This window comes from Cupressus sempervirens, chromosome 5 (assembly GCF_028749045.1).
Source record: "Cupressus sempervirens isolate cs-2001-9-10 chromosome 5, ASM2874904v1, whole genome shotgun sequence".
NCBI lineage: Eukaryota > Viridiplantae > Streptophyta > Pinopsida > Cupressales > Cupressaceae > Cupressus > Cupressus sempervirens.
In genome coordinates, this window is record NC_143122.1 from 860,832,911 (window position 1) to 860,845,760 (window position 12,850).

At 33.9% G+C, this 12,850-nt stretch overlaps 1 pseudogene; it reads right to left on the reverse strand.

Moving 5' to 3' along the window:
• Positions 1 to 228: 228 nt before the first annotated feature.
• Positions 229 to 2,352, reverse strand: LOC149558627 (PHD finger protein ALFIN-LIKE 3 pseudogene; annotated as a pseudogene).
• Between the last annotated feature and the right edge of the window lie 10,498 nt (positions 2,353 to 12,850).

Genomic DNA, 12,850 nt, shown 5'->3' on the forward strand with positions numbered 1-12,850 from the left:
CTAGGGTTTTCCTTTGGCCCCTCAACTTCATCATTTGGGCATTCCAAATCTGAGATGCCCTTTTTGTGGCCAACCTGAAAGCTTTCTACATATTTTTGGGATCTACAGAAGAGCTTAGAATTACTGGCTCTAGACACAAATTCTCCTTCATTGTTACAAGTCAAAAGTGATAGTACATATGCCAACATCTCAAACATGAACCTTTTTATTGCAAATTTTACCTTTATACTAATTGATATGTTCTTCTCTTCTAGTTTTCATCCTTGCATGTTGTCCATTGAATTATTTCTCATAATGTTCACAACATTTCTAGAATTCTTCAAGATCTCCAAAGGTTCCACAAGTTGGAAAGGATTCTTTACCATGTTCCGCGTCATCATTTTCATCGGATGTAACATCCTCAAAATTAGGTGGAAATCTTGATGCTTTTATCTGTGACTCAGAAACATGTTCATTTTTGTATTAGTCTTTCTTTTAGTACTACTATTATTTGTTATACTCATTTTCTCTTTTGCTTTCTTTTTTTAGTCCCACGCACTACCTCTTTTATGGATAGAAGTTCATTGATTAGGTTAAAAGGATGCTTCATTTTATTTTTATCAAACCCAAACCATGCACCAAAATGATAGGTGGTTGCAAGTAATCATGAATCATTATGAAATGCCACCAGTGTTGTGCATGTTATCTCTTGCAAGGTTGATACCTAGAGTAGGCTCTAGAATTTCAAGTGACACCTCCTCAGCAAATAATTTTACTTACCACTCTTCTCTTGAGAGACCATATAGACATATGTTCTCCTTTTCTAAAAATGATGCATTAGCATGTTATTAAAATGCTAAAAATGTAAAATTTAATAGTAAAAATATCATGTTTTTCCATATATCTCCAAGAAAGGGTTATGGAGAAAGATGCAAGTATGAAGTATTGGATGACATGGATCACAATCTTTGGTAAACTATGGAAAGTTAGATAATCCAAATTATGTTACAAAGAAAAGGATTAGAATAGTTAAATGTAGTGAAAAGGATGAATAAAAACAATTGAAACATGTAAACAATAGGATAGGTAACCAAAAAAGTGAAGTACAAGTGACACAAATGGTGATTACTATATATTTATCTAATCTTTTTAAGGCCCTAGAGACCATCAGAGAGGCAACAATGAGGATTTAATTGACCCACAACTAGAGCTTGGCATGTCAAAATATTTTCTATTTCTAAGAGTGTTGCATTAAAGAAAACTAAATATAATACAACAATTAGAAAGTTGTCCACTTTAAAAATAAACCTACCTTTCATTTTTTTCAAATTTAAGGTATAAACCAAAATAATATGCAACTGCTAGCAACCATGAGACTGTTAATTGTCACTAGTGCTAGCTAGTCCTTGCCCTATATGCCATCTCTTGCAAATTTGATACCCAGAGTAGGCTTGGAAATTTAAGGTGGCACCTCCTCATTAGGTAACTTACTTCCCACTCTTCACTTGGAAGATCATATAGATATAGGCTCTTCTTTTCTAAAAATGAAGCATCAATATGTTAAGAATGCTAAAAATATGAAATTTAATATTGAAGTTGTCATGTTTGGCCATATATCTGTAAGAGATGGTTATGGAGAAAGATGAAAGTATGAAGTATTATCTTACATGAATCATAGTCTTTGGAAAACTATGGAAAGTCAAACAATTAAAATTATGCTACAAAGAAAAAGATTACAATATTTAAATACACTTAAAGGATGAATACAAAGAAGTGAAACATGTAAATGATTAGATAGGTAACCAAAAGGTGGAGTACAAGTGATATCGATGGAAATGAAATTATATTTATTTAATAGTTTTAATGCCCTAGTGACCACAAAGAGGCAAAAATAAGGATTTCACTAACCCATAACTAGAACTAGGCATGTCAAAGAACTTTCTATTCCTAGGAATGTTGCATTAAAGAAAAAAGACATAATACAAAAATAAAAATATTCTCCAATTTAAAAGAAAAAAAAAACTTTCATTTTTGTCCAACCCAAACCATGCACTAAAATAATAGGCAATTTCAAGCAACCCTAAATTATAGTGAATCACCATCAGTGCCAGCTAGTTCTTGTCTTGCATGTCATCTTTTGTAAAATTGATACCCAAAGTAGGCTCGGGAAGTTTAGGTGGCACATCCTCAATAGGTAAATGTATTTCCCACTCTTTACCAGAGAGACCATAGACACAAATTCTCCTTTTCTATATCACATTTCTGGTAAAGATCTAAAGCTTCAATGGTAAGGGCCTTGACTATTCTAGCTAGCTAGCTCTTGGAATCATTAAACACATCATCCACAGAGTAAGGACTCAAACCACCCTCCATTCTTGGAAATAATTGTAATGCTTACAAAGATTAGATAATATTAGGAGGAAAAAATAGGAAATGAGTACCTTATCTTGTCAATTTATCTTGTAAATAGAAAATGTTCATGTTGGGTTGGTTCTGCTACTAAATCAAAAGGGTAGCCTTTAATTCATCTCCATGAGTCTTGTAGGTATGCATTTTAGAAAGTTCTGTCTAGACAAAATTTTCATTACACTATATACTTAGCCCACATGCATTAAAATAATGGCCATGTCATTGGTTGAAATAACCAAATAACAATTTGAGTGTGACCCAACTTGACATTTCACTCATCACTTCTAATTTCATGGTAAGAATATGCACCATTAGAGGTCTAGCTTGTTTTTATTTTTTCGCTCTTTGGTGGCACCTCATATTAGTCACTCCTATTTTCTTTGTATTTAATTATAAAGGGAAAATATCCCAACTATCTATCTTTGTGGGTAGAGCTTAAAATCTAAAATTATATTTGTTGAAAAAGAAGAGATCATTAGTCTAAGAAAATCTTATTGTTTCTTTTTCCCTCTTGCTTGCCTCAAAAAAAAATCACAATAAAAAACTCTTATTTTGCAAGAAGTATTCTACCCATCCACAATACTAAAAATCCACCTAAAATATCTTTCATGTGGACTGTCAACAAAATTTAAACTCTAGATACCAATCTTTCCAACCTTGGACTATTGCAAGTGGTTCTTCTTTATATTATGTACAAATATTGATGTCTCACAATAAACATGATAATATCATACAATGATTGAAGATATTTAGTAGTTAGATAGGTTTAATGCCTATCAAATTCCTATGGATCCCATTACCTAGAAGAAGCTTTATTAAATAATTTACATCTGTGGACTGTAAAATTCCGAATGGCTTAATATCACTTAAACCCCAACCACCCACTTTTGGCTAACTAAAAAATATATGAAACCTTAAAATAATGCTATTCTGATTTCTATATCAATAGCTTTCCCTTTATCTTATTCAGCACACATCTTGATTGCTTTATGTCTAGAGAGTGACCTTTTCCACCTCCATAGGCATCTCGCTCTTTCATTTCTAAATCATCCTTTTACTTAATGAAGATGAATCACATCCACCAAGATGATTCTATTTTAGAAATTATCATATAAAAAGCATAAAAAGTTTCTTAAATACCATGGAATAGAAAGAGTTTCAATAATAAAATCTAAAAATATTCAATGCAATTAGATTTTAATTAGGCAAGTTGGAAGGGAAGCTAAATTTGATATCTATGCAACAACATTCACTTCCAAGAAAATAAGGATGTCTCTACAATGTTCCTCATCTAGATTGTGAAAGAAAGAGATTACATTATGCATGTTCTTTCTTAGCACCTTTCCTTTAGCTTTCTTTTGCAATTACCCCTACAATTATGATCCTTCACTAGCTCAAATGAAAACTTGGCTATCCAGTTTCTTCATGTTTTTCAAATGTGTTGGATCATCTTTCATGGTTAAAAATTTGTGTCAAAACACATTTAAAAATTAATTTCCATACATCTAAACCATCTTCACCAATAATTGTTGCAAACTTGCAACAATGATGTTGTATCCACCTACATGGGATTTCTATAAAACATGTTGAACTTCTTGAATCTAACCCTTGGAAACTTTTTGAGAGTTGTTAGCTCCATTTCCTTCACAACATGCACAAACATTGCTAAAAACATACAATGTCCTTGATACCCTCTTTGACAATTTTGAATATGAATCACACCTTAGGCATCCCAAGTAGACAATTTAATCTTCTTCCAGTCTCATTTTCTTGTTTTAAATTCATAACCATATTGGCCAATATTATTTCCTATTTTTATCTTGGCTAAAGATATAAACAATTAGCAAGTGCACATTTAATAAAGTTTATCCTCCATGTTGGAAATGATTGAAATGATCATAAGAAAATTTTTTGGAATAATATATGTAACTGGTAAAGAATGTCCTCAATCATTGTTTTGTCATTGATATCAAACTTGCTACTTGCAGGAATGACAATTGCTTTAGTGATCCAAATACTACCAATTAGTTGATTGTCAAGGAGGAAGCAATCAATAAGATGTAACTAGAACACCTAGAGAAAGGTTGAAGTTATGATGTTGTAATGAAGTACAAGTATCAGCTAAGCCATTGATGAAAAAGTGTATTTGATGGAATACTATAAGATACAAAGAATGGGCACACTGAAACATATCAAAGATTTAACGTTTTAGCCAAGTCTTTTGTAAAATTCAAACTAAGTTCATTAGAGAGAAGGAGCCAAGCAAGCTAGTAAGAGCCAACCAAATTTCTAGTTAGTGCCAAGCAGAAACAAGTGCTGAGTGTAACAAGTGCCAAGTATGAACAAGTGTCGAGTGTAACAAGTGTCGAGTATTAACAAGTGCCGAGTGTAACAAGTGTCGAGTATTAACAAGTGTCGAGAAAAATAAAGTGCTGAGCAGAATCAAGTGCCGAGCATAACCAAGTGTCCAGCATAACCAAGTGCCGAACAGAACCAAGTGTCGAGCAGGTATAGGTGCTGAGTAACACAGAGGTTTCGAGCACCAGTAACTCAATAATGCTGAGTTGCTGCATTATTTTGGAAATCGAAGATTCGCCAGATCTAAGCCGAGAAGGTTGTTATCTAGAAGTTTGCAAATTAAAAGGAAGATAAGAATGATGAGTTGGTGGCACAGAACACCATGTAGAACGTTTTTCTTTTAGAGAAACAATTGGCAAAGTTTCTAGAAGAAAACAAGATATGGGGTAGATACATTGTATCCTACCTAATCTATTTTGAAATCCTAAAATTGGAAAGGGAGAATTGAGCGGCAAAGGCAAATAAGACTTCTATATAAGAAGACATAAGTTAGAGTGAAAAAGGAATAAGGAGAGAGAGGTGGTCAAGCATAAAAGCATGAAGTGTTGTAGAATGTCCTAAGGAGAAGAAAGTACAAGAACTCTGTTTGAATAGATGACCACAAGAATGATTGCATTGGTAGAATGAGTAAGAAGACTCAAGGAGATGAAGCTTGAAAGGGAGACAAGCAGTTAGAGCTGAAGTGATTGAAGCCAAGCATAAGGATTGAATTGAAAGTGTGATCTAAAATTTGCAAAGTATGTTGTAAGTTATATCAGATCAAAAGACCATTATCGTTACTTTCTAGCAATTGTAACAGTAAGTTTAAATCCTATGGACTTAGGTTGGTTTAATAGCCATAAGATAAATCCTTTAACAAGGTGACATTCCAAATGAATGTTCTAAAGACCTTTTACCAGGCCCATTCCTAACAGTTTGGTGAAATCCTCTAATAGGGTCACATTTAACAGTGTGTTGTAAGCCTTTAACAGGGCAGGCTTTTAATAGGGCATCACTTCACAAGAGTGAAAATCAAGTAGCATGTTACTGGTGGTTTTTCCCAAATTGGGTTTCCACATAAATCATCATGTCATGTGTTGATTTTTGATGTTTTGTCATTGCATATTGATTTACTATAACTTGCTTATATGATTGATTTAAGTATTTGATGGATAAAAAGTATATGGATTCATTAAAATTAGTAAAAAGGTATTAATAGGGAATTTTTGGACCTTGAATAACTGATTCACCCCCGCCCTCTCATTTATTCTAAAGAATTCTAACAATTGGTATCAGAGCCAACTGCTGATTTAGTTTAAAAGGACTACAAGCAGAAAAGATCAAAATGGCAAAGAGAGAAGTTCCCAAGCTCAACAAAGACAACTTTTTTGCATGGAAAAGTTTGATGAAACTACATCTTGGATCCATATGAGATTATGCCCAAAATTCAATTGTCACTAAACATGTAGATCCAACAGGTGCTCCTACTACAGAAGACATGAAAAACAAGCAAGGACACAACCAGACAATGCTGGAAATTGCCTCTGCACTCAGCTATGCTAAATTTGATGATATCAAAAGATGTGACACTACATTCAAAATGTGGAAAGCCCTATTAGACATCTATGGAGGAGATCAGAATGTACAAAGAGAAAAAAGAGAAAGTCTTAGAGGAAAGTTTGATGACATGAAAATGGAAGAAAATGAGAATGATGCTCAGTATGGTGCGAGAATAAAGGAAGTGGTAAGTGCAATAAGATGCTTAAGTGGTCAACTGGACAAAGATACTATTAATAGTAAGTTCTTAAGAACCTTGCTCCCTATCATGCTATTGGAGTATCAGCAATACAAGAGCTAAGAGTATACTAGGAAATAATCTAAGCTTTGAAGGTATAATACGTAGACTCACTGCATTTGAGTTATCTAACTTTGACAACTACAAACCTGAAAATGTTGAATTTTCTTTTAAGGCAAAGTTATCACTGAAAGATGCCGAATAGATGAAATCAAAGAAAGGAAGAAAAATGAAGTATGTATCTAGTGATAGTAGCACTAATGAGGAAGATGTGGAACAATTGGAAGCATTGCTCGCTAGAAGATTTCATAGGGGCAAAGGAAAATTCAAAGGTAAGATGCCTATCATTTGTTTCAATTGTAATGAAGTAGGTCATATTGCTGAAAGGTGTCCACAGAAAAAGGATTCCAAGGAAGGCAACAAATACAAGAACAGAAGAGATGATGAAAAGAGAGATTACAAAGAAAAAGGTAAGAAGTGTTATATTGTTGAAGAAAATTCTGATGACAATGATGATGAAGTTGTTTATGTAGCCATGAAGGACCAATCTGATGAAGAAGAAGCCACAACACTGGTAACATGTATAAACAAGAATGACAGATGGATCATAGACAGTGGATGCTCACATCATATGACAGGAGACAAAAGTAAGTTTGTTAAGTTTACTCAGTATGATGGAAATAGTGTTAGATTTGGTAATGATGCTCCATGTCAAATCAAAGGAAAAGGTTCCATTAAGCTCATAGAACAAATTTCATGTGACAATGCATACTATGTTGAAGGATTAAACTACAATTTACTGAGTGTCTCACAGTTAGGCAATATAGGTTGCAAAGTGGAATTTGGAAACAAAACTGCAAAAATCTATGATACTGATGGAAAACTGATAGGAAAAGGAGATCAAACAAAGAGTAATTTGTTTTACCTTGATATGGATAATGTTTCTTGTTTATTTTCAAAATTTGATGATGAATGGTTATGGCATCGAATATTATGTCATGTCAACTTTGAAAATCTACTCAACATCAATAAAATGAAGAAAGTCAGAGGTTTACCAAAATTGAAGAAGCCTAATAATATCATGTGCAAACAATGTCAGCTAGGAAAGATGACAAAATCAAGTTTCAAAAGCAAAAACTATACATCTAAAGAGATACTTGAGTTAGTTCACACTGACTTATGTGGTCCAATGGAAATACAAAGCTATAGAGGAGATAAATACATAATGCTATTTGTTGATGACTATTCCAGGATGATGACTGTTATGTTCTTAAAATAAAAATTTGATGCTTTTCAAATATTTAAGTGGTATGTGGCTAGAGTTGAAAAGGAAACTGGAAAAAGCTTGAAATGCCTAAGATCAGATAGAGGTGGTGAATTTACATCAAATGAATTTGAGATATTCTGTAATGACAAAGGAATCAAAAGACAAATGTCAACTCCTAGAACTCCCCCACAGAATGGAATTGCTAAAAGAAGAAACAGATCTATGATTGATTGTGCCAGAAAATTAATGATGGAAAAGAATGTTGCTCTAAAATACTGGAGAGAAGCTATAAGTGTAGTTGTTCATACACTGAACTGAGTACAAGTCAAGAAAGGTACAAATACAACACCTTTTGAATTATGGTATGGTTACTCACCCAATGTAAAACATTTCAAAGTATTTGGTTGCAAATGTTTTATCCTTAAAGATGTTAGAAATGGAAAATTTGATGCAAAAAGTGATGAAGGCATATTTCTTGGTTACTCCACTAGAAGTAAGGCATATAAGTGTTTGAATATTAACACTAACAAAATTGTGGAAAGTGCAAATGTAAATTTTGATGAGCACATAGAAGTCCATGATGAAATACCAAAGAAAATGGAAGAGTACAGAACCTTTGTATATTCTTATGAAGGAATGATTGATGAGAATGATGTCAATCAAATTGGAAATCAACAACAGGTATCAATTTCAGCTGAATCACAACCAATAAATGTCGAGTTGCATTTAGAAGCCGAGTTGCAGAATGGAGAAAATGCACAATCTGATTTTGAAGACAGCATACATGATGAAGAACAACCTGACAACGAAGTGCATAGTGATCCTGAATCCGAAAGATCAAACATGGAAACAAGGACAGAGCCAAGGTTATCCAAATATGTAAAAAGACATCACCCTGCTGAACAAATAATTGGTGACAAAGATGCAAGACCAATGACAAGGAACAGACTAAGACATGAATCATGTCTGATCAGCCAATTTGAACCCAAGACAGTACATGGTGCATTACAAGATGATGACTGGTATAAAGCTCTGGAAGAAGAAATTGATCAAATAAGAAAAGAAAAAAACCTAGAGTTTGGTTCCTAGACCAACTGACAAGAATGTGATTGGCACCAAATGGGTATTCAGAAACAAACTAGATGAGAATGGTGAGATTACTAGACACAAATCTAGACTAGTATGTAAGGGTTATGCTCAAGAAGAACGAATAGACTATGGAGAAAGATTCACTCCTGTTGCTAGAATGGAAGGAGTAAGAACTTTACTTGCATATGCTACCTATAAAGATTTTTAAGTCTATCAGATGGATGTAAAATCCATTTTCTTAAATGGTATACTAGAAGAAGAAGTCTATATTGAACAACTAGAAGGATTTGTTGATGAAAACAACAGGGATATGGTGTGTAAGTTACATAAAGCACTCTATGGTTTGAAACAAGCACCTAGAGCATGGTATGAGAGACTTCACAAGTATCTAGTGCAAATTGGATTTGAAAGAACTGATGATAATAGCAACATGTACATCAAAGTAGAAGGTAAAGACATTATTGTATCTGAAATCTTTGTGGATGACATAGTGTTTGGAGGTAAGGAAGTACTTTGCAAAGGCTTTGCTAACAAAATGAAACATGAATTTGAGATGTCTATGTTTGGAGAAATCAAATTTTTTGTTGGATTGCAAGTATATCAACTCAAACATGGAATATTTGTTACACAATCAAAATACATCAAAGAAATTCTTAAAACATTTGGATTGGAGGAATCCAAACCAGTCAGCACACCAATGGCCATGGGAAATAAGCTATCCAAAAATGATGAGTCAGCTGAAGTCAATCAAACAATGTACAGATCCATGATTGGAAAACTACAATATGTTGTACATAGTAGACCAGACATAGCATTAGCAGTTGGAATAGTGGCTAGGTTCTCTTCTAATCCTAAAGAAAATCATCTCATAGCAATAAAAAGAATAATGAGATATCTAAAAGGGACTGATGACTTTGGTCTACAATACAAAAAGAATGGAAAATTTGAGCTCAATGCATATACAGATGCAGACTGGGGAGGAAACATTGATGACAGAAAAAGCACAAGTGGAGGTGCATTATTTCTAGGCAAAAGGCCGATTACCTGGACTAGCAAGAAACAAACATGTATATCCCAGTCCACTGCAAAGTCAGAATATGTGGCAGTTGCAGTCAATTGCACAAACATTGTATGGCTCACACATCTATTGGAAGGAATGAAAGAAGAAGTAACAAAACCTATGATATTGTATTGTGATAATACAAGTGTTATAAACATATCCAAAAATCCAGTGATGCATGCAAAAACCAAGCATATTGCAATCAAGTATCATTATGTCAGAGAATTGGTAGAAGACAAACAAGTGAAGTTGGAATACATTCACACAAAGGAAAAAACTATAGATATCTTCACCAAACCATTGCCCAAGGATGCCTATGAATATCTTAGAGGCAAGTCCCTAACTCAAGCTACTTAAGGAAATAAGAAAGCTGCCTTGCATCAATAGGAATAAATCATTGAAATATTAATAGGTTGATGCAAAGGATGATAGCAGGAACAAAAACTCCAAATCAGTCACAACCATGGTGACAGAGGGAGAAAATCAACTAGAAGCCAAAGCTTATATTCTGCATGATAAAGATGCTACATCTTTGGCATTTATGTCAAAGAGGGAGAAATATGCAAAAAAATTGATCAATACAAAGAAAGAGGGAGATATATGAGATTAGTAGTAAAAATGCAGCAAGACAACATATACAATCTTGGTGGTAATTAAGTTGATCAATTGATCAGTTTGGTTTGCCATCAATGCCAAAGAGGGAGATTGTTGGAAATGATTGAAATGATCATAAATAAATTTGTTGGAATAATATATGGAACTAGTAAAAAATTTCCTCAATCATTGTTTTATCATTGATGTCAAACTTGTTACTTGCAGGAATGACAATTGCTTTAGTGATCCAAATACTATCAATTAGTTGATTGTCAAGGAGGAAGCAATCAATAAGATGTAACTAGAACACCTAGAGAAAGGTTGAAGTTATGATGTTGTAATGAAGTACAAGGATCAGCAAAGCCATTGATGAAAAAGTTTATTTGATGGAATACTATAAGATACAAAGAATGGGCACACTGAAACATATCAAAGATTTAAGGTTTTAGCTAAGTCTTTTGTAAAACTCAAACTAAGTTCATTAGAGAGAAGGAGCCAAGCAAGCTAGTAAGAGCCAAGAAAATTTCTAGTTAGTCCCGAGTAGAAACAAGTTCCAAGTGTAACAAGTGCCGAGTATTAACAAGTGCCAAATGTAACAAGTGTCAAGTATTAACAAGTGCTGAGTGTAACAAGTGTCAAGTATTAACAAGTGCCGAGTATTAACAAGTGCCAAGCATAATCAAGTGCAGAGAAAAATCAAGTGTCGAGCAGAACCAAGTGCCAAGCAAAACCAACTGCCGAGTAGATATAGGTGCTGAGTAACACAAAGGTGCCGAGCACCAGTAACTCAATAATGCCGAGTTACTACATTATTTTGGAAATCAAAGATTCACTAGATCTAAGCTGAGAAGATTGTTATCTAGAAGTTTGTGAATTAAAAGGAAGATAAGAATGATGAGTTGGTCGCACAGAACACCATGTAGAACATTTTTCTTTTAGAGAAACAACTGGCAAAGTTTCTAGAAGAAAACAAGATATGGGGTAGATACATTGTATCCTACCTAATCTATTTTGAAACCCTAAAATTGGAAAGGGAGAATTGAGCAGCAAAGGAAAATCAGACTTCTATATAAGAAGACATAATTTAATGAAGAAAAAGAGCAAAAAAGGAATAAGGAGAGAGAGGTGGTCAAGCATAAAAGCATGAAGTGTTGTAGAATGTGCCAAGGAGAAGAAAGCACAAGAATTCTATTTGAAAAGACAACCACAAGAATGATTGCATTGGCAGAATGAGTAAGAAGACTCAAGGAGATGAAGCTTGAAAGGGAGACAAGCAATCAGAGCTGAAGTGATTGGAGCCAAGCATAAGGATTGAATTGAAAGTGTGATCTAAAATCTGCAAAGTATGTTGTAAGTTATATCAGATCAAAAGACCATTATCGTTACTTTCTAGCAATTGTAACAGTAAGTTTAAATCCTATGGACTTAGGTTGTTTTAATAGCCATAAGATAAATCCTTTAACAGGGTGACATTCCAAGTGAATGTTCTAAAGACCTTTTACCAGGCCCATTCCTAATAGTTTGGTGAAATTCTCTAACAGGGTCACATTTAACAGTGTGTTGTAAGCCTTTAACAGGGCAGGCTTTTAATAGGGCATCACTTCAGAAGAGTGAAAATCAAGTAGCATGTTACTAGTGGTTTTTCCCAAATTGGGTTTCCACATAGATCATTGTGTCATGTGTTGATTTTGGATGTTTTGTCATTGCATATTGATTTACTGTAACTTGCTTATATGATTGATTTAAGTATTGGATGGATGAAAAGTATATGGATTCATTAAAAGTAGTAAAAAGGTATTAATAGGGAATTTTTGGACCTTGAATAACTGATTCACCCCCCCCCCCCCCCCCCTCTCAGTTATTCTAAAGAATTCTAACACTCCATAGCTTAAATCATCAATATAAGAGATCCAACATTACAATGCATTACAAGTTTCAACCAATGCATTGTCTAAAATTGTTACTACCCTCTCATGTTGGAAGCACATCCCCATGTTGTGAAAATGAGCACAAGGATTTTGATGATAAATAACTAATTTTTATCATTTGTCAATCTCCGCAACACATAATTTCTACTCTACTCCCATCAAGCCACTAAAGATCACTTGCCCCTTCTCTAGAAATGGAGAAAGTATAGGCTGCAGAAGGATTAGATAGACAAGAAATTAAAGAGGAATCAATGACCTCCAAGTCATCTTGCATTAGAACCTACTTTCATGGATTTGACCTAATGCACTTTCTATTAGCCATGAAATGGTAAAACAATTATTATTATTTCACTTGCCTTGCTTGATATTTTAAAATACTTGAATGATGGTTT